This window comes from Mytilus galloprovincialis, chromosome 7 (genome assembly GCF_965363235.1).
Source record: "Mytilus galloprovincialis chromosome 7, xbMytGall1.hap1.1, whole genome shotgun sequence".
NCBI classification, from domain to species: Eukaryota; Metazoa; Mollusca; class Bivalvia; order Mytilida; family Mytilidae; genus Mytilus; species Mytilus galloprovincialis.
Genome location: NC_134844.1, coordinates 95915265 through 95937101, shown reverse-complemented (window position 1 = coordinate 95937101; position 21837 = coordinate 95915265). Strand labels below are relative to the sequence as shown.

Here is a 21837-nt window from a genome sequence, read left to right as displayed (position 1 = left end):
AAAAAAATTGAACAAAAAACAAATATGTAACACATACATAAACGACAACCACTAAATTACAGGTTCCTGAATTGGGCCAGGCACACACATACATAATGTGGCGGAGTTAAACATGTAAGCGGGACCCCTAACCTCGGACAGTGGTGTAACAGTACAACATATTAACGAACTATAAAAATCAGTAGAAGATTGATGCAAACAATTATACAAAGTTATCCATTGAATTCTAGAATTATACACCCGAATATACTAATACCTAGTGTAGAATGTGTTTTCATTCAAACATTGTTTTCATAGTATGACATATATTATATAAAGATGAGGGAATACATTGCTATTATAATTTAAAAGCGGTTTGTCCCTCTTGAGGTAAGATGTTTAAACAATGTACAGTTTAAGCGTGTTTGACACCTCTCTGAATATATCACTTTCGTTTTTCAATGCACTGCCTTCAAAATTTGGTGTAAGTGAACAACATCCGAGCGTTAAGAGGCATGATTACTCATTTCCGTTGTTGAGCTAGCGGTGGAAACAAATATGGTGCTATATTGCACGGACTATTCGGAGACATACATTATTCTAATTGATAATCCTCACATCTGTTATTTGAAAATTGTAATTAAATACCTATAGAACAAGAATTATTCTGCATAACAACGATCACACAGACACTTGGTGAACTATAACAGAACAGGTATATAGGCGCTCGATTTTGCCTTGTAAATGAAGTCATAAAAGCGCGGATAATTTAATTATTTATTCGGGAGCTACTATTAAGAGAAAGAGATTCATCACTACTTTTTTACCGAATGTCTTAGTTGTCTCTGCGTACTTTAGCTTCCTCTAACAATTAAACCTGACTATCATGATATGGACATGAGTGATTAAAGTACACTTAAATCCAGTAATCAAGCTATCAATCAACATTATTGGCTAAGTTTTACCATTTTACAATCAAAATGTTATGGTCATTTTAATTACTAAACCAATAAAATGCAAATGTGTTTGATAATACTATCCAGAAAGCATTTGATTCTGAAAAAATGCATTGTTCAGCACATTGTAGTGACGACAAAAGTTCAAAGCATTCGACCTCATTAAAAATTAAGAACTTGTAATTGTTTTTATCAACAAACAAAACACAAAAGCACACACACACATTTCAGAACAGTCAAGTACTGTTTAAACGATAGGGCACTCCATGTGACAGGGAACCTATTTGTTTTAATTGAAAAGTTATATTGTTTCAGCAGTAACTAGTGAAGATCAAAATACTAATGTTGCTTGGGAGTAAACATGTACAATCATATATTGTTTAATCATTTTAAGAGAAACGTCAGAAACATCTTATTAAATGTTTGTCTGATGATTTAATTGATGAGAAAGTTAAATGTCACGTTGATTGTTTTTAAGTAATTTTGAACAGAAAATATTTATAGGATGTTATGAAATAACTTTGTTTGGAGACTTCAAATAATCATTTAAAAAAGTTTTTATATTATAAATCAAAATGTATTTGAAAAAAAAATATAAAAATAAAAAATGGCCTCATCACTGGGTCGAACTGAAAACTAAATTCAAAAGTCATGATTTCGGAGTTATATCACAAATATTGTTTATACCAACCCTTATAAAATTGAAGGTAACACTATGGTCTTACACCAGCCAAGTAGTCAGCACCTTTAACAAAAGATAAATATTTTTAAGTTAAATAGGCTATGGCAATGACTTAACTCTAAAAACCAAACCAAAATTCTCAACAGTCATATTAATGTATGTCCTTTTAAAATGATAGCTTATCCTGGATAAACTTCTTTCTATAAAAATTATCATATTAGCATCAATAAACTTCAATAAACTGTAAACTATTATTTACATATATATATCATGTAATAATATCATGTATATACATCACATAAGAAATAAATAGGTTTTTAAATAGTGTTTATGCATGTTTTTGAATGCTAATTTATCTTTATTTGAATGTAAAAAGAAATGAACATTGACGTTTCTTCAAGTTCTTTTATCCATAAATAAGTTATAACGAAAGTAACAAGAATGAGAAAATCTTTTTAGAAGCAAAAATGAGTCAGTTATATTAAAACTGAAAAGTTCAATAACACATGCTATTTATTCATGTTATTATAAAAAAGAAGATGTGGTATGATTGCCAATGAGACAAATGTCCACAAGAGACCAAAATGACACAGACATCAACAATTATAGGTCACCGCACGGCCTTCAGCAGTTAGCAAAGCCCATACCGCATAGTCAGCTATAAAAGGCCTCGATATTACAATGCAAAACAATTCAAACAAGAAAACTAACGGTCTTATTTATATAAAAGAATGAACAAAAAAACAAATATGTCACGCATAAACAAACGAAAACCACTGAATTACAGGCTCTTGACTTGGGACAGGCACATACATAAATAATGTGGAGGGGTTAAACATGTTAGCGGGATCCCAACCCTCCCCTAACCTGGGACAGTGGTATAGCAGTACAACATAAGAACGAACTATAAAAATTAGTTGAAATAGGCTTAGCTCATACATGTCATACCAATAAAAACGATCGTATTACAGTTGTAACGGAGGGGGTCGGTGACGAAACCTCCCGGGACGTGTAGCGGCCAGTACTTCGCCCCTATTCGACCATCGGGATACCTGATATCAGATTATGGCTGAATAACAGACAATAAATCAAATGAAAACTATATTTTATTTACAAATGTACAATAATTGCATGAATTTAAACAAAGTCGGAAATAAACAGGAGTCAAAAAACTGTCTTAAATGAAGTTCAAAAATAAAGTAATTTCAAATGTAAAATGAAAAATAGAGTGTTCCCAGAGTTAGTCTTAAAAGTAAAGTAAAGTAAATTGGCTTCGCGTTGTGTTTTAATGTAGTAAAATTGCACCAAAAAGGGGTGACTAACTCTGGCGAACTGCACCGAAGTGGTGGCTAACTCTGAACTCGGGTGGGCTGATGAGTCCGGCGAGTATTTGGAGGCCTGTGCAAGGCCGACTCCGACTGAATATCAAATGATATCCTAAACTTGTCATTAATCAGGCTAACTTTAACATAAAAGGTACAGAAGAAAAGTTAAATAAACGAATATTCTTAAAACATTATAAAAACATCAAAAGTTAAACAATGAAACAGTTAAATTAACATTCTTCACTTTTATCCTACTATATTTAAATCAAATTTAACTTAAAATAAACATTTAAATACTAAATAATTAATCTGTCCAAATTAAGGGGAATTAACCTAGGCATATCAAGGCACATCGATTACAATCCTCCACCCTTAGGACAAATATTAAAGAAATTAATATTTGGGAAAAGAACTATATAAAATAGATGTGTTGAAAACAATAAACAACAATATAAATCAATCACAAATGAAATGTCAATAAATGTCACATAATCACACAGTCCAACCATAGGAAAAGTTCCACACAGTATAAATGTCCAGGAATAGGCGGTAAACACAAATTATAAAGTACGGTCCATAGAATATAAATGTAAACGGACACAGTTATACAGCATTCAATAAAACACAGTTCTAGATTCAAACGGAAACGGAATGTTAAAACGGATAATCTGCATGGTCCAAGTTGTACCAGGTATAGTCCAACAATTGTTGTTCTCACGAAAACACTTTAAACGTGTGTTTTCGGGTTCTAAAAAGTCCATCGTTGTACCAGGTTTAGTCCACCATTGTAGATCTCACGGAATCACGTATAACATGTGATTCCGGGTTCAAGATAATCAAAGTTCAAACGTTGTACAAAAGTAAGAAAGGTGTCCTTGATAACAAGAACTGCTTACTTTATCAGGTGGTTGTCTTCACACATAAACTTTCTGCCACTCAATAGATTTCTGCCATGACTTATAAAAGTCACAAAAGGAACACCATAACCAAACTAAACAAATTTAAAACAATAAAACTTGTTCAGAAAGGTTAAAAATCCAAATAAATGAGTAAACTCATAAATAAACCTATTAAAACAAGAAACTGATCCACAATCTAAACAAACCAACATCAAAGAAAAACACTCAAATCAAACAACGTTTTTGATGGTGGTTTTGATGGCAAAACCGGCTCAGTAACGTGACCAAGAAAAACAACAAATCCAATGAAAACTTTGAAACCATACCTACTAAACAATATAAACTGACAAAATAAGTAAAATACTAAATATACAAATTAAAACTAATAAAACATACTATATGAAAACTTTAACTGGCTTATCCTTCAAACAAGAAAACTCATCCATGGTAGGAATCAAATAATTAGATAAACAGCTTTGCAAATCAGATGGAAATAAATTTTGAACTTTGTTGACAACTTTGCATGATTTTTTCACTTTCTTATGAAATGCAGTAGAAACTGGTTTTTCTGGTTCAACGACATGAACAGAATTGACACTTTTACAAACTTTATTGGGACAATTAGCTCTGATATGTCCAACTACCGAACAATTAAAACATTTTCTAACTTTAAACTTCTCATAAACCAGCTTTTTAAGAACTTTGACAATTTGATTAAAACCAGACTTCAAACAACTAAAATCATAGTTTTCTTCACTTTCCTTAATTTTGCATTCAATAGGTTCAACTGTCAATTTAAAACATTCAAACTCTGTAGCCAAATATATAGCATCATCAAAAGTTTCAGGATGCTTAAATTGGACAAACTTTCCCATTTCCTTCTCTAATTTTCCAATAAAAAGATCCATAAAATAAGTTTCCATACTGTGAAAATTATTTGGATATGCACGATGGCATAATAGTTTGAATCTATGTCCAAAATCGAACACAGATTCATCTGACAAAATTAAACAACTATTCACTTGAAATTTATAAAATGCTATCCTTTCCTTAGGATTAAAGCGTTGAAAAAGTAAACTTTTCAAAAAATCATAGCTTTGCAACTGAGTTGGAGTAAGAAGACGTAAAATAGTTCGTGCTTCTTCTCTTAAATTTATTACTAACTGAAGAGCCATTTCAGATAAATTCCAGTTATTCCAAAGACTAACTGCTTCAAATTGAATAAAATAATCTTGTACATCAGCACTAACACCGTCAAAAGTACAAGGTTTCTGTTCAAACTTTATCATTTTGAAAATCAAAAATTTAAACAATATCAAAAATAAATGCAATAAAAATATTCATACCAAAACTGAGGGATCAGGTATCCTGGTCACGGCACCATTTGTAACGGAGGGGGTCGGTGACGACACCTCCCGGGACGTGTAGCGGCCAGTACTTCGCCCCTATTCGACCATCGGGATACCTGATATCAGATTATGGCTGAATAACAGACAATAAATCAAATGAAAACTATATTTTATTTACAAATGTACAATAATTGCATGAATTTAAACAAAGTCGGAAATAAACAGGAGTCAAAAAACTGTCTTAAATGAAGTTCAAAAATAAAGTAATTTCAAATGTAAAATGAAAAATAGAGTGTTCCCAGAGTTAGTCTTAAAAGTAAAGTAAAGTAATTTGGCTTCGCGTTGTGTTTTAATGTTGTAAAATTGCACCAAAAAGGGGTGACTAACTCTGGCGAACTGCACCGAAGTGGTGGCTAACTCTGAACTCGGGTGGGCTGATGAGTCCGGCGAGTATTTGGAGGCCTGTGCAAGGCCGACTCCGACTGAATATCAAATGATATCCTAAACTTGTCATTAATCAGGCTAACTTTAACATAAAAGGTACTGAAGAAAAGTTAAATAAACGAATATTCTTAAAACATTATAAAAACATCAAAAGTTAAACAATGAAACAGTTAAATTAACATTCTTCACTTTTATCCTACTATATTTAAATCAAATTTAACTTAAAATAAACATTTAAATACTAAATAATTAATCTGTCCAAATTAAGGGGAATTAACCTAGGCATATCAAGGCACATCTATTACACAGTGTGTGGTGAATTGGTAACCTTTAAGAATAAGTTTATTTAAAGGAGCGATAAGTTTACAAGGATCATTTCTAAATTTCCGGGCACGGTTATTAGTTTAAAATTGTAGAATTCAAGTTCAAATCACTTTCCAAATTCAATGAAATTATTGAATAAAATCAATTTACTAAACCACATTACAATATTCATGACATAAACATATATATATACGGTTTATCAGAAACCTCTAGACTGTGTTAATCTTGGGTCATGTTTTTTTTAAATTTTGGTCCATTTATATATTTCAGAGTTTAGTGTGGCGTCCATTTTCTAGAAGTAGATAAAAGAAGATGTAGAATGAGTGCCAATGAGACTACTCTTCATCCAAGGCACAAGGCACAATTTTTAAAAGTAAACCATTATAGGTCAAAGTATGGTCTTCAACACGGAGCCCTAAAATTGAAATTAGAAATACGGAATATGTCAAAGAGACAACAACCTCGACCAAGGACAGAAAACAGCCCAATTCCACCAATGGGTCTTCAACACAGCGAGAAAATACGGCGACAAATGTGTACTAGTTCAGTGAAAATGGATGTCACACTAAACTCGAAAAACATATAACTGAACTAAAATTAAAAAAAACATACAAGACTAACCTTGCTAACAAAGGCCAGAGGCTCCTTACTTGGGACAGGCGCAACAATACAGCAATGTTAAAACTGTTTTGTGAGATCTCAACCCTCCCCCTATACCTCTAGGCAATGAAGAATAAACACACACACAGCAATACCCACAGTAAAACTTAAGTTTAAAAGAAGTCTGAGTCCGATGTCAGAATAGATACATGTAGCAAAATAAACTAAGCAAAATGACAATGATACATAAATTAACAAAGGACTACTAGCAGTTACAGACAAAGTGACATGCCAGCTCCACACCTCAATTAAACTGATTGAAAGTATGTCTCCTTTATATGAAAGCATAATTCCTCCCGTTAAGGGTTTAGTATCATACCAATGATACCATCATAAACATGATAAAATATATATATGAGAACATAACCTGTATCATGCCAACAACTGGTTTTTGAACTAATGTGTTTATTTTTGCATGTTTTGATGCAAAGACCTACTATGGGTGAATCAATATTAATTCCAAAATATGCCATTTTTAATGACCTGACAACAGTATCGTAACTATATCCCTTCTGAATAAGTCTGTTTAAAGGTTTTGTTATCTTTTGAGGTGAATGAAAACATTTTTGTGCTTTGTATAGAATATTACAATAAAAGATTGGACGTGAAATACCTGAACGTATACGATTTATGCATGTTGATTTATATTTACGAATAATGTCCTTGTAGCTATGGTTAAATTTAGTACAAAAAAGTAAATGTTTTGACTAATTTGTGATATATAGAAAACCCTGGTGTAACAATTTTTCATTTTTTTTTATTCATTGTTACTTACACAAGGGAAGATGGTGACAAGGGAACAGATAATTAACAATAGGAAATGAAAAATCATCTCTTTTATCATAAATTTTGGTATAAAGCTTCCGGTTAAAGATATAGATATCAAGATCCAGTAAAAGGCAGTGTTTATTGTAAGTATTAGCTTCATTTGAAGTCAGTTCAGCAGCACATGTATACATGTATACATGTATCATTGTACATGCATGTCAAATGACCAAAATTGTCAACTGAATCCTTAAAATAATAATTTACTGTCCTTAAATTTGCTTTTCAACATTTATTTCTTTCATATTTGACCCCGTCCAATGCCACAGTCATGAAAAAAAGTCAATTTATTTAAACCATCCAATATTTACCAGCTTTTTACAAATATACCTTGTCAACGTCTTACATCTAACATGTCTAATGGTAAAGATACTATCGTCCCTTTTATTGACAAAAAATTCTATAACCGACAACACGTTTATGTCAGAAAGCAAGCCTACCTGTATTGGACATTCAAAAATGAAATGGGACTATAAATACATTTCATGTTTAAGATATTAAATGCATGAATGGTTTTTACATGTTTTAATAGTGATAAGTTTCATGTACTTGGACAATTGATGTTTTCTTTTAATTTTGCCCCTATCCATGATTTTTTTTTATACATTTGTATTACAATGTACATTATCTATTACTGAATAAGAAGAACTATTAGCTTTACAATGTTTATAATTCAAAGTTAAATATCCTTCAAAAAATGTTGCTCTGTTTGTATTGTTTTATCAAACAAATTATCAACAAAAACTCTATATAAAAAAAAGAAGATGTGGTATGATTGCCAAAGAGACAACTCTCCACAAGAGACCAAAATGACACAGAAATTAATTTTGGACTTTCATAAAATAACAACAAAGTCAGCACAGGCACAATCTAATTAAAATTAGTTCTCCGCACTTGCTCCTCCTTGTTTATATGTCCTATGCGCGACATATAAACAACGAGGAGCAGGTGCGGAGAACTAATTTTAATTAGATTGGCACAGGCAGTACAATGTATTACTGAGTAGGCTAGCAAGTCACAGATACTGTGAACTTGATGATCCCAATAAAAATAAAACAGGGGAGAACACATTTTAAGTTGCGACGATCTAGCATGTCTTTAGTATAACAATGAGAAGATGTGGTTTGATTACCAAAGAGGCAACTTATGAACATTGGTCAAATGAAATAACATTGTTATAACTATTTTTTTTCACATTAATCAATTTTGTTTGATCAGAGTGGGACTTTATTTATTTTCTACAGATTATTTTACTTGTCCCATTGGACAAGCTTTGTTGGGTTTTTACTTGTCTGACCCTTTTTACCTCTGGTACTAATCCAAATAATTATGACTACTTGCAAGGCTGTTTTATTTTTTTTCTGTGTCATTTTTATTGGACGTCTGACGTAGCCTAGGCCATTTTTTGGGCAGGCATCACAGAAAAAAAATAAATAGCCTTGCAAGACGTCATAATTATAAGGACATCTGACGTAGCCTAGGAAGGCATCACAAAAAAATAATGAAATAGCCTTGCAAGACGTCATAATTATTTGAGCTAGTCTGGTACTGAACAAAACACCTTTAATATTGCTATTTGTTCCCCGGTACTGGACATTGCACAGGTTCTCGTAAATTTTGACTTCATAATACAAAATATCTGACGCCACAATGGAAAAGTGATTGCTGCATAAGGTCAATAGTTCAAGCAGGACAGATTCTCAGGTCAGCCATATAGTAAGAAGATGTATTGGACAAGCCCTGGATGTTGATGTAGATAGAATATTAATGAACGAAAATCAAAAATGATATACAGCGACAAACAACTACTGAAACACAGGCTACTGACTTGCATGGGACAGGAAAATAAAGAATTCACAGGTTTAAACTAGTTTAGAGGTGCCAACCCTTCACCTAACCTGGAGCAATGGTGAAACTTTAAATAGGACATATCATGTAAACAACATGTATCTATATCAATATCATCATGTACATGTGTACAGATAAATTTAGTCCAAATAAATATGACGTCTTGAAAGGCTATTATATTTTTTTTCTTTGACGCCTTACATCGACGTGTCAAAGAAAAAAAATATAATAGCCTTTCAAGACTCATAATTATTTGGACTAAGATAAATTATGACTGTTTGCAAACAGTTTGCGAATTTTGTCCCCCTTTTTTATCAAGTTGTTGACGCTACACTGTCGTTTTGTGTGTTTGTAACAGTGTCACCGAATCATACCCTCTCGCTAAATATGATGTAAGGAGATTTTACCTACTTTTTGTCATTTTTTCCTATGCAATAAAATTGTCCATATGGGAATCGACAGGTGCCAAAAGTCTGTTTATCCGGGTTATCACAGAAGCAGAGCTAGCATCGTTTTATTTACGATCAATAATGCTGTGACGTCACAATGCAAGTTGTTGCGTAGGTGGCAAAATACAGTGCGATCGATATAATCAAATTAAAAATACCTGAGATAGACATGAATTATCTTATATCAACATAATCAAACATTTCCAAATAATATATATTTTACAAATGAATACACACAGAAACTATCGTCGTACTCTATATTGTTATAACATTTATTAGGTTATATTTTAAAATATATTTGTTTATATTTATATCTGAAAAAATCCCCAAGTGTGAACGGAAATAGACTAATGAAAAAAGATATTTTTTTACTGAAGTGAATATTGCGATGAACATGTGATTTTTTTCGTATTAGCTTATACTATATGCATACCTTTGTTTCTACGTGAACTCTTTTATATATAATAATTTCACAAAGCTTGGTTTTAACAACGTTTAAGCCGTGCATTTCCCCCCGGTTAGATGCATTTTTCACTTACGTTGAATAATAATTAGAGTATTCATTGCAATATTTAATTATAATGCAAAATAATTCATCAAAAATGTGTTTTTTTTTTATACTAAACATGCTAAATGAGAATTGTAAGGTGTAATTTATCAAAAGTATACAACCAAAGATTATTCACCAACCAAACGTTGTCTTTCTTATGTACTAGCGATCAGGGTGGGAATCCCCACAGGTATCGTTGGTCTTATAGACAATTTATAATACTTGAAAATTTTATAATACAAATTGGCTTACGTTAAAAAACCGAATTTAAAGCATTCAATGAGTGACAGCAGGCTCTATATTTGAAAAACTTATGAGAACAGATATGTGTTGAATATTAAAAAATCTTTAAAGAAAAAATATGAGACTACACAGAGGTCTGCGATTGAATATTCATTTACAGGCGGGGGTATAACTGCTAAATTAGATACAGTTTCCTTTGAGTTATTCATATTCGCATGTGAAACAAACTTTGATACATGTAATAAAACAACTGCCAAGGACAAAACTGGCAACAAGGTACAATATACCTATTAAATCACTGACTCGACAGACTTGAGCTTCACAATCAATGCCTACTTAACAAAATGTACATTACTGATAAATGGAAAAGATGCTCATCAATTCATACATCAGCATGCTCAAGAAATTCACAAAATTACGAGTAACACACAGATAAATGGAGCAAAAATCAATATAGAAATGTTAAATCAAAATTTGTGGCCATAAAAGTTAAAGAAGCACTATACTCTTTACAACAGAATAAAGTCAATGGGAAAAAATCTAGATAAAGAACAAGAGAAGCAAAATGAGCTCCAACAAGATAAAAAATGTTTAAAATGTAAACGTCATTGTCGAACAAGATCTGGCATGTGTAAAAACAATCACTGGGTCCATTATAAATGTTACAAACTAAATGAAAAAGAAATTGAATTAATAGAAAAAGTGAACATTATTATGTGTGTAAAACTTGCACAAATGAAGAGTTTGATTCAAGAAACAACCTTGAACAATTAGCAATTTTAGATAATAACTGTGCTATTAATAATTCAGAATTGTCAATAGCTGACATGATGTTACAAGAAGAAATTCAATGTTATGCCTGCAATAATTTTGAACAAAGTGTTGAAAACAGATGTTTAATATATGATATGCCATTTCATAACAATTGTCTAGATAATGACACTCAACAATGCTATTCATGCATAGAGTTATCTGAACAGAGAGATCTCAGTGACAAAACCCAACAACAAACACATGAAACAATCCCAACATCTATAGAAATAGAGACTGAGACAACTAGCTTAAATGAACCAGAACAGATTAACATATCTTTTGAAACAACTCAAAAAATATACAACCTGAATCTAGACCGACTGTCAGTATTGTTCAAAGAGTTGAAATACGCCAACCAACACAAACTGAATCTCCAAATTCTACAAATCTGATTACTGATGATTCAACATATACCATTATAGCTGATAAAAACAAGCTAGATGAAAATCACAAAATTCGTATGAAGGAATTGAAACAATTAGAACAAAAGTTGAAGAAAAGAGAGGAACAAATTAAAATGAAAGAAGCCATGATTAATGAAAATATGAAGGAAAAAGCAAACATCTTAGATAGATTACATAAATCAGAATTTCGAAATCTAGAACTGGAAAATACAATTAAAACTCTGTACACCAAAATTAAGTTTCTTCAGAACAAGCCAAATCAACATCATCCTGAACACGAAAGCTATGCTAGCAAGGCAAATGATGACCTCGTAACTGGTATACGAGAAAAAGTAACAAAATATGTACTTAGTAAAGTTGATGATGAAATAAATAAACTTCAAAATGAAAATAAAACTACCAACAATGATTCTTTCAATAGACAAAATCAAACATATTATTACCAGAAAACGTATCCTTCAAACCAACAACTACATTATAGACAAAGCAGCTATAGTCAAAACTGTGGTGAACCATCAGCAACAAGTCAATACAGTATGTATGGAGCACGGTATAGTGAACCCAATCAATACTGTTACCGCTCAGAAAATGAATACAGGAATTATCAAAATTACGATCAAAGAATACCAAGTCAATTCTCATATCAAACAGATCTAGAGACTCGAAACATCTGCAAGGATAATCTAATAGAAGTTGTTCCGAATTGGACAAACCAAGATTATGTCCAAAATCACATTTCTGCTCAAAACAATACAACACAACATAACAATCAACCAACATCAGACAATCTGTATAGACACATACATGTAGGACAAGCGTTGTACTACCAACCTACAAGACACACAGATAATTTTTTATACCACCCAAGCCTCAACCAGACACCGCACTAGATGAAAAATTGCTTACCAATGTAAATAGTAACTGTACAATAATGTTTTAGATTTTGATGATTGTGAGCAGAGTTTTAATTGTAAAAACATTTTAACTTGTGGACCATTATTCATGGAGATAAAGGAAGATATCGATATTAATTTACTACAGGAACATTGGTTGTTTGACTGTCAACTCAACATGTTGAATAAAATTCACTCTAAATATATAGGAATTGGAAAGTCGGTTGACCTGGCGACCCTCTGCCGCCAATACAAATGCCGAGAGGATATGGCGGAGTGGCAATATTGTTGCGAAAAGAACTAGACCACCTTATATCGACTTTAAAAGCAGGAAATAGTAGAATCCAATGCATTGAAATAGAAGGTGAGCCCAACATCATCATTATTTCTTTATATCTACCATGCAAAGGACCCACTTATAGTACACAAGAGTTACTAGAATGTATAGACCAACTGAATGAAATTGTATGTACATACTCCAATACTCATCAAATAATTATAGGAGGAGATTTCAATGAAGACATAATTAATGGTGCTTCCTCTCAAAGAAAAAAGTGTATCAATGACTTTATGCAAGATTATGAGCTATCTTCAAAAGAAACTGAACTTACCTTTATACATTCAAATGGAAAAGATGCCACGGCCATTGACTTTATTCTTTATCAAAACAAATATTCAGAGAACATAATTTAGATATAAAGAAACTAAACGTAACTTAAAATGTCTCGAACCATTACCCTATATTATTGTCTGTTCTACATCACCAGAAAAAGCTCAATACTTCTGGAAAGTCGCAAACTTCACCAAAAACATTTAACTAAATAATTATATGGGAAAAAATTGATACAGGAAAATATGCAAGTCTCATCTCTATAGAAATTAGCTCAACAAGATGCAAAATACAAAACCGTGAAGACATTGTGAGTGGATTTAGCACTTTAAATAACATTATAATTAAAGCTACAAAAGGTTTTGCTCCTAAATCAAATAAAGGAAAAAAGAAGCCAAAATTACAAGTGATGAATGAGGAAATCCGTAAAGCTATCAATAATAAGAAAGTTGCGTTCTATAACTGGATAAATATCGGAAGTATTAATGATCAGCACAACTACTATCTGAAGCAAAAGAAACTAACAACTTACGAACTGAGGAAGCAATGTCGTTTAGAAATAGCACTAAGAAGAATAAATGAGAGGCAAAAACTAATTGAATCTAAAGTTTCCGATACCAAAACTTTTTTTAGAATGATCAAAAATCAAATAGGATAAATGTCCAAACATATAGATGAGCTCAATGTTGATGTTTAAATTTATAACAGCGACAATCAAATAATTAACGGCTGGCATATACATTTCGGAGAACTAGCTAAAAAATCTGTCAATACAAAGTGTGATCATAAACATTTGGAAAATGTCGAAAAAGAAGTTAAAGTTATATCTGATATTTGCCAAGAAAGATATATCCATATGCAAGTGACTGATGAAGAAGTAGAAAAAGCAATATCAAGTTTGAAAAAAAATAAAGCAGCAGATATTTATGGAATAACAGCAGGAAATATTATATATAGTGGTGAAGATCTGAGAGCGTATATACGTGAACTCATAAATATGTCATTTAAATACTGCTATGTTCCAGACCTACTAAAAATAGGCACATTATTTCCAATATCTAAAAACAAAGGAAATATTAAGGATGCTATTAACTGTCGCGGAATAACTGTCACTCCAACCTTATTGAAAATAATAGAAAAGATTTTGAAATTAAGAGAAAATGTGAAAATTATAGAACCTCAAAACCCATTACAAAGTGGATTCACAGAGGATACCACCCCATTAATGTGTGAACTCATCATAGAGGAATTTGAAAGAGAAATTAAAGACCTAAAAAGACCAACTTACTTAGCTATGCTTGATGGGAAATCAGCCTTTTGATGTTGTAGTACATGCAAATCTCATTAGAAGACTATACCAAATTGGAATATCTGACCAATCTCTACTAATGATACAAAATCTGTACCAAAATGCTGCTACATGTATTAAATAGAATGGTCACCTTTCAGAACCTTTTCTAGTAGAACAAGGAGTACGTCAAGGTGGACTATATCTGCAGACTTGTATAAAGTATATGTTAACCCTTTATTGAACCTCTTGTGTGAAACAGGACTAGGCGGAAAAATTGGTAACATAAACTGTCGTGCACCTACCTGGGCTGATGATGTCGCTATTATAGCAACTAATCCACTTGAGATACAGTCTTTGGTCGATATTGCAGTTGACCTCAGTAGAAGAGAAGGATATCTGCTACAACCAACTAAAAGTGTCATACTGCCAGTAAGAACAACCACAAAAACAATAGAAACTGAAGAAGGATTTTGAAATATGGATGATAAGCCAATGCCAGTAGTTAAAACAACAAAGCACATTGGAATACATAAATCAGAAAAAAACTCAGTCCTTTTAACAGTCGAAGAAAACATAAAAAAAGCAAGGCGTACTTTATATAGTTTAATGGGATCAGGTCTACACGGAATCAATGGATTAGACCCAGAAACAATACTCACACTAGTTAAAACTTATGTACTACCAATTCTAACATATGGACTAGAAATTTTGATTCCAAAAGGAAAATCGCTAACAACTTTAAATCTATACCACAAGAAATTATTAAAACAGCTATTATCATTATCTACAAATACAGCAGACCCAGCAATTTATATACTCTCTGGCATGATACCAATTGAAGCTGAGTTACATATCAAAATATTGACATTATTTGGAACCATCTCTAGATCAGAAAAAGCTTCAAATGAGTGGCGAAAAGCAAAAAGACAGCTTAAATTAAAATCCTTTAATAGTAACAGTTGGCTCAATATCTTTAATTGTTTTTACATAGGGGGTAATGGTAACGTTTTTTCCTGTAGCTCAGTCCATATCGTAAACTTGGATATGTGTGATAGCTCGTTTCGAAGCTGTGACATTTTCACATATGTGGTTAAATTTTCGGGGTACGAAGTGGAATTACATTTTTTCCGGAAATTAGCAAACCCCGAACATCCTTTTGTGATGCGGCTCCTTGTGGTAAAATATCCCCTTTTTAACACAATAAGTTTATTGAAAATTTAATACTTTGAACACATTCAATAGCTCCATAGTTTTTACACATTTATTCTATGTTCCTCTACTTTCCTAATCACCACAAATAATTAAGTTCAGTCATTTGTTAAAAATAGAAACATGTCCAATATCACTACACAGAGATTTTTTCTTTACACGTGACTTTTGAGTTCCTCATTTCGAGGCGCATTAGGGATGTTGTCCCATATTGCAATCCATAGTTCTGATTTTTCCAAATATTTTTATGTGATCTTCATCGGTATGACATTCTGAATAAATCTGTGTATTTTTGTCCATTTCTGAAAAAAAAAATAAGTTGTTTCAGCACTTTAAGGCAATGACACTTTTATCGCTTATTTATTTATTTTGAATACAAAGTGTATGCATAATTAATTTCTTCCAGTATACCTTCACTAGTCAAAAGAAGGTCAAAACATCTGAATGTAACCTTAAATTACAACACACAAACCCTGTTAAAGAATTCAATAAAATTTTCTGTTGCCTAAAAGTGCATTTTGACAGAGACATTATGCAAAAATGAAGATTTCATAAAAAAGACACCAAAATACTTAATTATTCTAGCCAGTGCAAACCTTGTATTTTATACCGTAGAAACCACTATAAACTACTGTAAAAGTCATTTGAATCATATAATTAGAGTGCAATGAAGTGCAAATTTTCAAAACTTGTTCTTTCACATAATTCTATTCGAGAAAAAATGTTTTTACATGTATTTCAGTGAAAATCTTTTATCAGTGAGATATCGGCATGAGGTTTTAAAGGAAACATTGTGGCATCACACGTAATATGGCGTCATTAACTAACGACATATCAAAATAATGCTAATAATAGTTTGCAGTGTTACATGAAGAACAGTTGCCACAAGGTTTAACTTTAAATATGGAGTCGAAAAGATCAGTAATCAAGCATTTTCATGTAATGCCAAGACCATAGCAACAGTTTTCATATCAGTATATTTTTAACACACCGACTGTAATTTGAATTGCATAAATACCATAAATAAACAATTTAGAGCTTGCCAAATAAAACAAAATGCTTACCAGTTATTCAGGACTTTTTAAAATCTCTAGTTTGTCATATCAGGTTAAAAAGTAATGATAAGTCTGGAACTGAAATAACACAAAAACATTACTCAGGCTGTGTTAATATTTGGTTTAGATACATAAGTATTATTGAGAGAGCAAAAATCAAATTCTTAAAAGTTTTATCGCAAAGAAAGAAAAATGCTTCTCCCTTGTGGCTTATCAACCTTCATTTAAATCTTTTATATTAGTAGCAACGAGTGCTAGCTAACTAGCTTAATAGTTGAAAAGGTGCAGCAATATTGTTTTCAAAAGTTGTGTTGATCCTCCCCATTTTTCACTGAGAAAAGACAATATCTTGTGATTTGCTAGTGTGCATTACAAATAATAATTCATGATTTCCTTAATACATGTACATGTTTGACTGTTTATTAACTGCATATGATATCTACTGACCATGGGTCAAATTATTGGATAAAAGCACATGTGAAGATGTATTTCACTTTACTCGTATGAAGTGTGTTATCTCCCTTGATTATCAGTTATTCCTGTAAACCGGAGTGATAATTACATAACAAAGACTGTATTGTGTCATGTTTACTTACAGCTAAAACTATGATGTTAGTTCATGCCTTTTTCAATTCATAAACAAATTTCTTTCGGATCTCTCGGGATTGTAAACAAAGTTAGAATTGTGCCTAAAAAAAGTGTTCAGCCCCGTGCCAGTAATGCATTTTAAAAGCGAAAATTTCATTGAGTATTTGCTGGTATTTATCTATAATGGTTATCTAAAATCATCTGGGATATCTAGGTATAAATAAAAAAATACTAACCATCATTTTCACACTTTTTCCGGGTGTACAAGGTGAAATCATCCATAGATCACTCTGAAAACTTCTGATTAATCTTTTTGTAAATTGGCTCAATATCTTTAATTGTTTTTACATAACCGGTAATGGTACCGTTTTTTTCCTGTAGCTCAGTCCATATCGTAAACTTGGATATGTATGATAGCTCGTTTCGAAGCTGTGACATTTTCACATATGTGGTTAAATTTTCGGGGTACGAAGTGCGATTACTTTTTCCGGAAATTAGCAAACCCCGAACATCCTTTTGTGATGCGGCTCCTTGTGGTAAAATATCCCCTTTTTAACACAATAAGTTTATTGAAAATTTAATACTTTGAACACATTCAATAGCTCCATAGTTTTTACACATTTATTCTATGTTCCTCTACTTTCCTTATCACCACAAATAATTAAGTTCAGTCATTTGTTAAAAATAGAAACATGTCCAATATCACTACACAGAGATTTTTTCTTTACACGTGACTTTTGAGTTCCTCATTTCGAGGCGCATTAGGGATGTTGTCCCATATTGCTATCCATAGTTCTGATTTTTCCAAACATTTTTATGTGATCTTCATCGGTATGACATTCTGAATTAATCTGTGTGTTTTTGTCCATTTCTGAAAAAAAAAAAAAAATTGTTTCAGCACTATAAGGCATTGACACTTTTATCGCTATATTTATTTATTTTTAATACAAAGTGTATGCATAATTAGTTTCTTCCAGTATACCTTCACTAGTCAAAAGAAGGACAAAACATCTGAATGTAACCTTAAGTTACAACACACAAACCCTGTTAAAGAATTCAATAAAATTTTCTGGTGCCTAAAAGTGCATTTTGACAGAGACATTATGCAAAAATGAAGATTTCATAAAAAAACACCAAAATACTTAATTATTCTAGCCAGTGCAAACCTTGTATTTCATACTGTAGAAACCACTATAAACTACTGTAAAAGTCATTTGAATCATATAATTAGAGTGCAATGAAGTGCAAATTTTCAAAACTTGTTCTTTCACATAATTCTATTTGAGAAAAAATGTTTTTACATGTATTTCAGTGAAAATCTTTTATCAGTGAGATATCGGCATGAGGTTTTAAAGGAAACATTGTGGCATCACACGTAATATGGCGTCATTAACTAACGACATATCAAAATAATGCTAATTATAGTTTGCAGTGTTACATGAAGAACAGTTGCCGCAAGGTTTAACTTTAAATATGGAGTCGAAAAGATCAGTAACCAAGCATTTTCATTTAATGCCAAGACCATAGCAACAGTTTTCATATCAGTATATTTTTAACATACCGACTAAAATTTGAATTGCATAAATACCATAAATAAACAATTTAGAGCTTGCCAAATAAAACAAAATGCTTACCAGTTATTCAGGACTTTTTAAAACCTCTAGTTTGCCATCTCAGGTTAAAAAGTAATGATATGTCTGGAACTGAAATAATACAAAAAAAATACTCAGGCTGTGTTATTATTTGGTTTAGATACATAAGTATTATTGAGAGAGCAAAAATCAAAATCTTAAAAGTTTTATCGCAAAGAAAGAAAAATGCTTCTCCCTTGTGGCTTATCAACCTCCATTTAAATCTTTTATATTAGCAGCAACTAGTGCTAGCTAACTAGCTTAATAGTTGAAAAGGTGCAGCAATATTGTTTTCAAAAGTTTTGTTGATCCTCCCCATTTTTCACTGAGAAAAGACAATATCTTGTGATTTGCTAGTGTGCATTACAAATAATAATTCATGATTTCCTTAATACATGTACATGTTTGACTGTTTATTAACTGCATATGATATCTACTGACCATGGGTCAAATTATTGGATAAAAGCACATGTGATGATGTATTTTTAGGTACAATGTGTCTCCAATAAACAAACAATATCCTTTGTTTCTTTTTCTCTTAAAAATCTAAAGTCCTGATATTTATTGTACCCTTTACTTTTAAAACCATTTATATTCCAGCAACTGATATGTAATTTCGATTTCTTTGTGAATATACACATTTTTTATACTTTGACACAAAGTTTTTATACTATGTCTAACAAGAACAATTACAACCACAATGTATATAACATGTGATAAGAAAGATAGCTCTTGTAATCTTATATATATTGACTTGTCTGACTGTACTGATAATCATCAAAGATTTTTTTTTTATTTTAAATTTTAAAACTTCTTACACTTTACATTTAAGCTTTTCACTTATTTAAATACTTTTATAGACTATCTATCTAAAAGTTCTTTAAAATAACATTTATCATTATATTACCAAACATGCTTAATTTTGAAGATTTTTTCGCAAAACTTGTGTTTTTAGTTAAGTGAATCTCCTTTCTAAATATAACAGTCAATCAGTACAGTCATGACATTAAATATAAAAAAAATATGCAAAACAAATAATAAATAATAAAATTTAAATTCAACATGTGATTCTTTAATCACTGTTTATATATTCATATTTAGTGTGTAGAGTTATGACAACATATCTTGAATATAAAACATAGAAAATGCACCTTTTTGTTCTATTCATGATTGTTCTATCCAGACCCATTATACATATAGCTTGGATATTGATTACCAGTATGTCTTGCATTAGTAAATTCTCTATTATATCTATCATGTGTGAATTCCCTATTATATCTAATATGTGTGTCATACATATATCTACCATTTGACCTTGACCCTACATAGTTATTTTGAGAACTATCATAATGGTTTTGAACATTCAAATTTCTGTAAGAAGGCTTACTCTTTTCAATCTAACTATTCAAAGCTTTTCTGAGCCAGAATTCATGTTTGTCACAAACAAACTGGTTCCCTGTTTGGACAAATGAAGTCCATCAGAAATAAAAAAAATCTTCTGATTGCTTGATCTCTACTAGAAAAAACAGAATTTTCACAAATAAGCACTTCAGAACTCTTCAAAAATTTGTATTGAGTTAAAATATTACTCTGAAGTATCTTTTGATTCAGGTCTGAATCCTTCACTGACAAAAAAGGAAGAGAGATAATTAATTTAGCAAAAGAACAATGATCTTTAAGCTTTTGACAAAATAATTCAAGTTTTTGAATGAAAACATCTGGAGTTTCAGCTCTAATATCATTTGTATATACATGAAAAAATATACAATCATAATCTGTGTCCAATTCATGTAACTTTTCTTCCATTTCTGACATAGAATAACTTGTATATTTATGAACTGTACATCCTTGTAGAAAATTATCTAATCTTATATATCGAACATGACAATTGCCTAAAATGAGTGCTTTCTTTGTTTCGGGTACATGAGAACTTTCATGTTGAAATTGAGAGTTTCCTATTTGTCCTCTTTCATCTACATCTGCATTTGGCGAAAATCTGTTTGAAACTGCGATATTTGGAATGCTTTCTTCAGAATGAGTAGATTTCCTTCTTCGCTGGATTGTTTGCACTATTTGCACTTGAATACTGTTTATCCAAACTAAGGGTTGTAGCTATGTTCTCTAGTGTTTTTGTTATTTCCATGTTTGTGCGTGTGTTGTCAGTTAATTTCGTGCCTGCAACTTCCAAGGCCTTTGTAGCAGTAATAGAGTTTTCATTAATTTTCTGCAAAGTTTCTGCAATGGGATCTATTTTATTCTGCAGAGTTTTTGATATACTTTCGTTTACACTTTTGTTGAGTTTTTCTGTAAAGTCTCTTATCTGGTTTATTGTTTTTGTTGACACTTTGTCATACCCCTCTTTCATTATGCTCTTAGTTTCAGATTTTATTACACTTGAAGCGGTGGAAATTGTGCCTTTAACTTCTTCAAATTTCTTTGAGATTTCACTCATATGCTCCTTGTGATTTCTCTCATTTTGTAAATCTAATTTTAGTTGGATAATCATATCATCTTGATTCTTTTCATGTGTTTTTGTAATAGCGTCCATCACACTATTTTCTATTCTGTCTAGTATTTCAAGTGTTCTATCATCATGATCATTTTCTGTAGTGTTTGAATGCCTGTTTTCTCTTTATCATCTCCCTGGCCCTGTATTTCTACGAATGAGCCTTTACACTTTTCTAAAAAAAGATGGTGGGACAGTTGTACAAGTTTCACAATTATACCGCCTTGAGGTACTAGTTAATAGATACATTTGATAAACTGGTAGGCGAGTACACTTGTAGTGAGTCAACAGTTGGCATTTACAA

The 21837-nt window shown here is 31.6% G+C and overlaps 1 long non-coding RNA gene across 2 annotated transcripts; it reads right to left on the bottom strand.

The window, feature by feature from the left end:
- Positions 1–15748: 15748 nt before the first annotated feature.
- On the bottom strand, positions 15749–19120 carry LOC143084028 (uncharacterized). 2 transcript variants are annotated; one of them, XR_012980989.1, is made up of 2 exons: positions 19031–19120; positions 15749–16055 (listed from the first exon to the last, which is right to left on the bottom strand). It is a non-coding gene; the product is annotated as an uncharacterized LOC143084028 (long non-coding RNA). The 2 variants fall into 2 exon arrangements; XR_012980990.1 differs by lacking the exon at positions 19031–19120 and adding an exon at positions 16818–16887.
- Positions 19121–21837: the final 2717 nt, after the last annotated feature.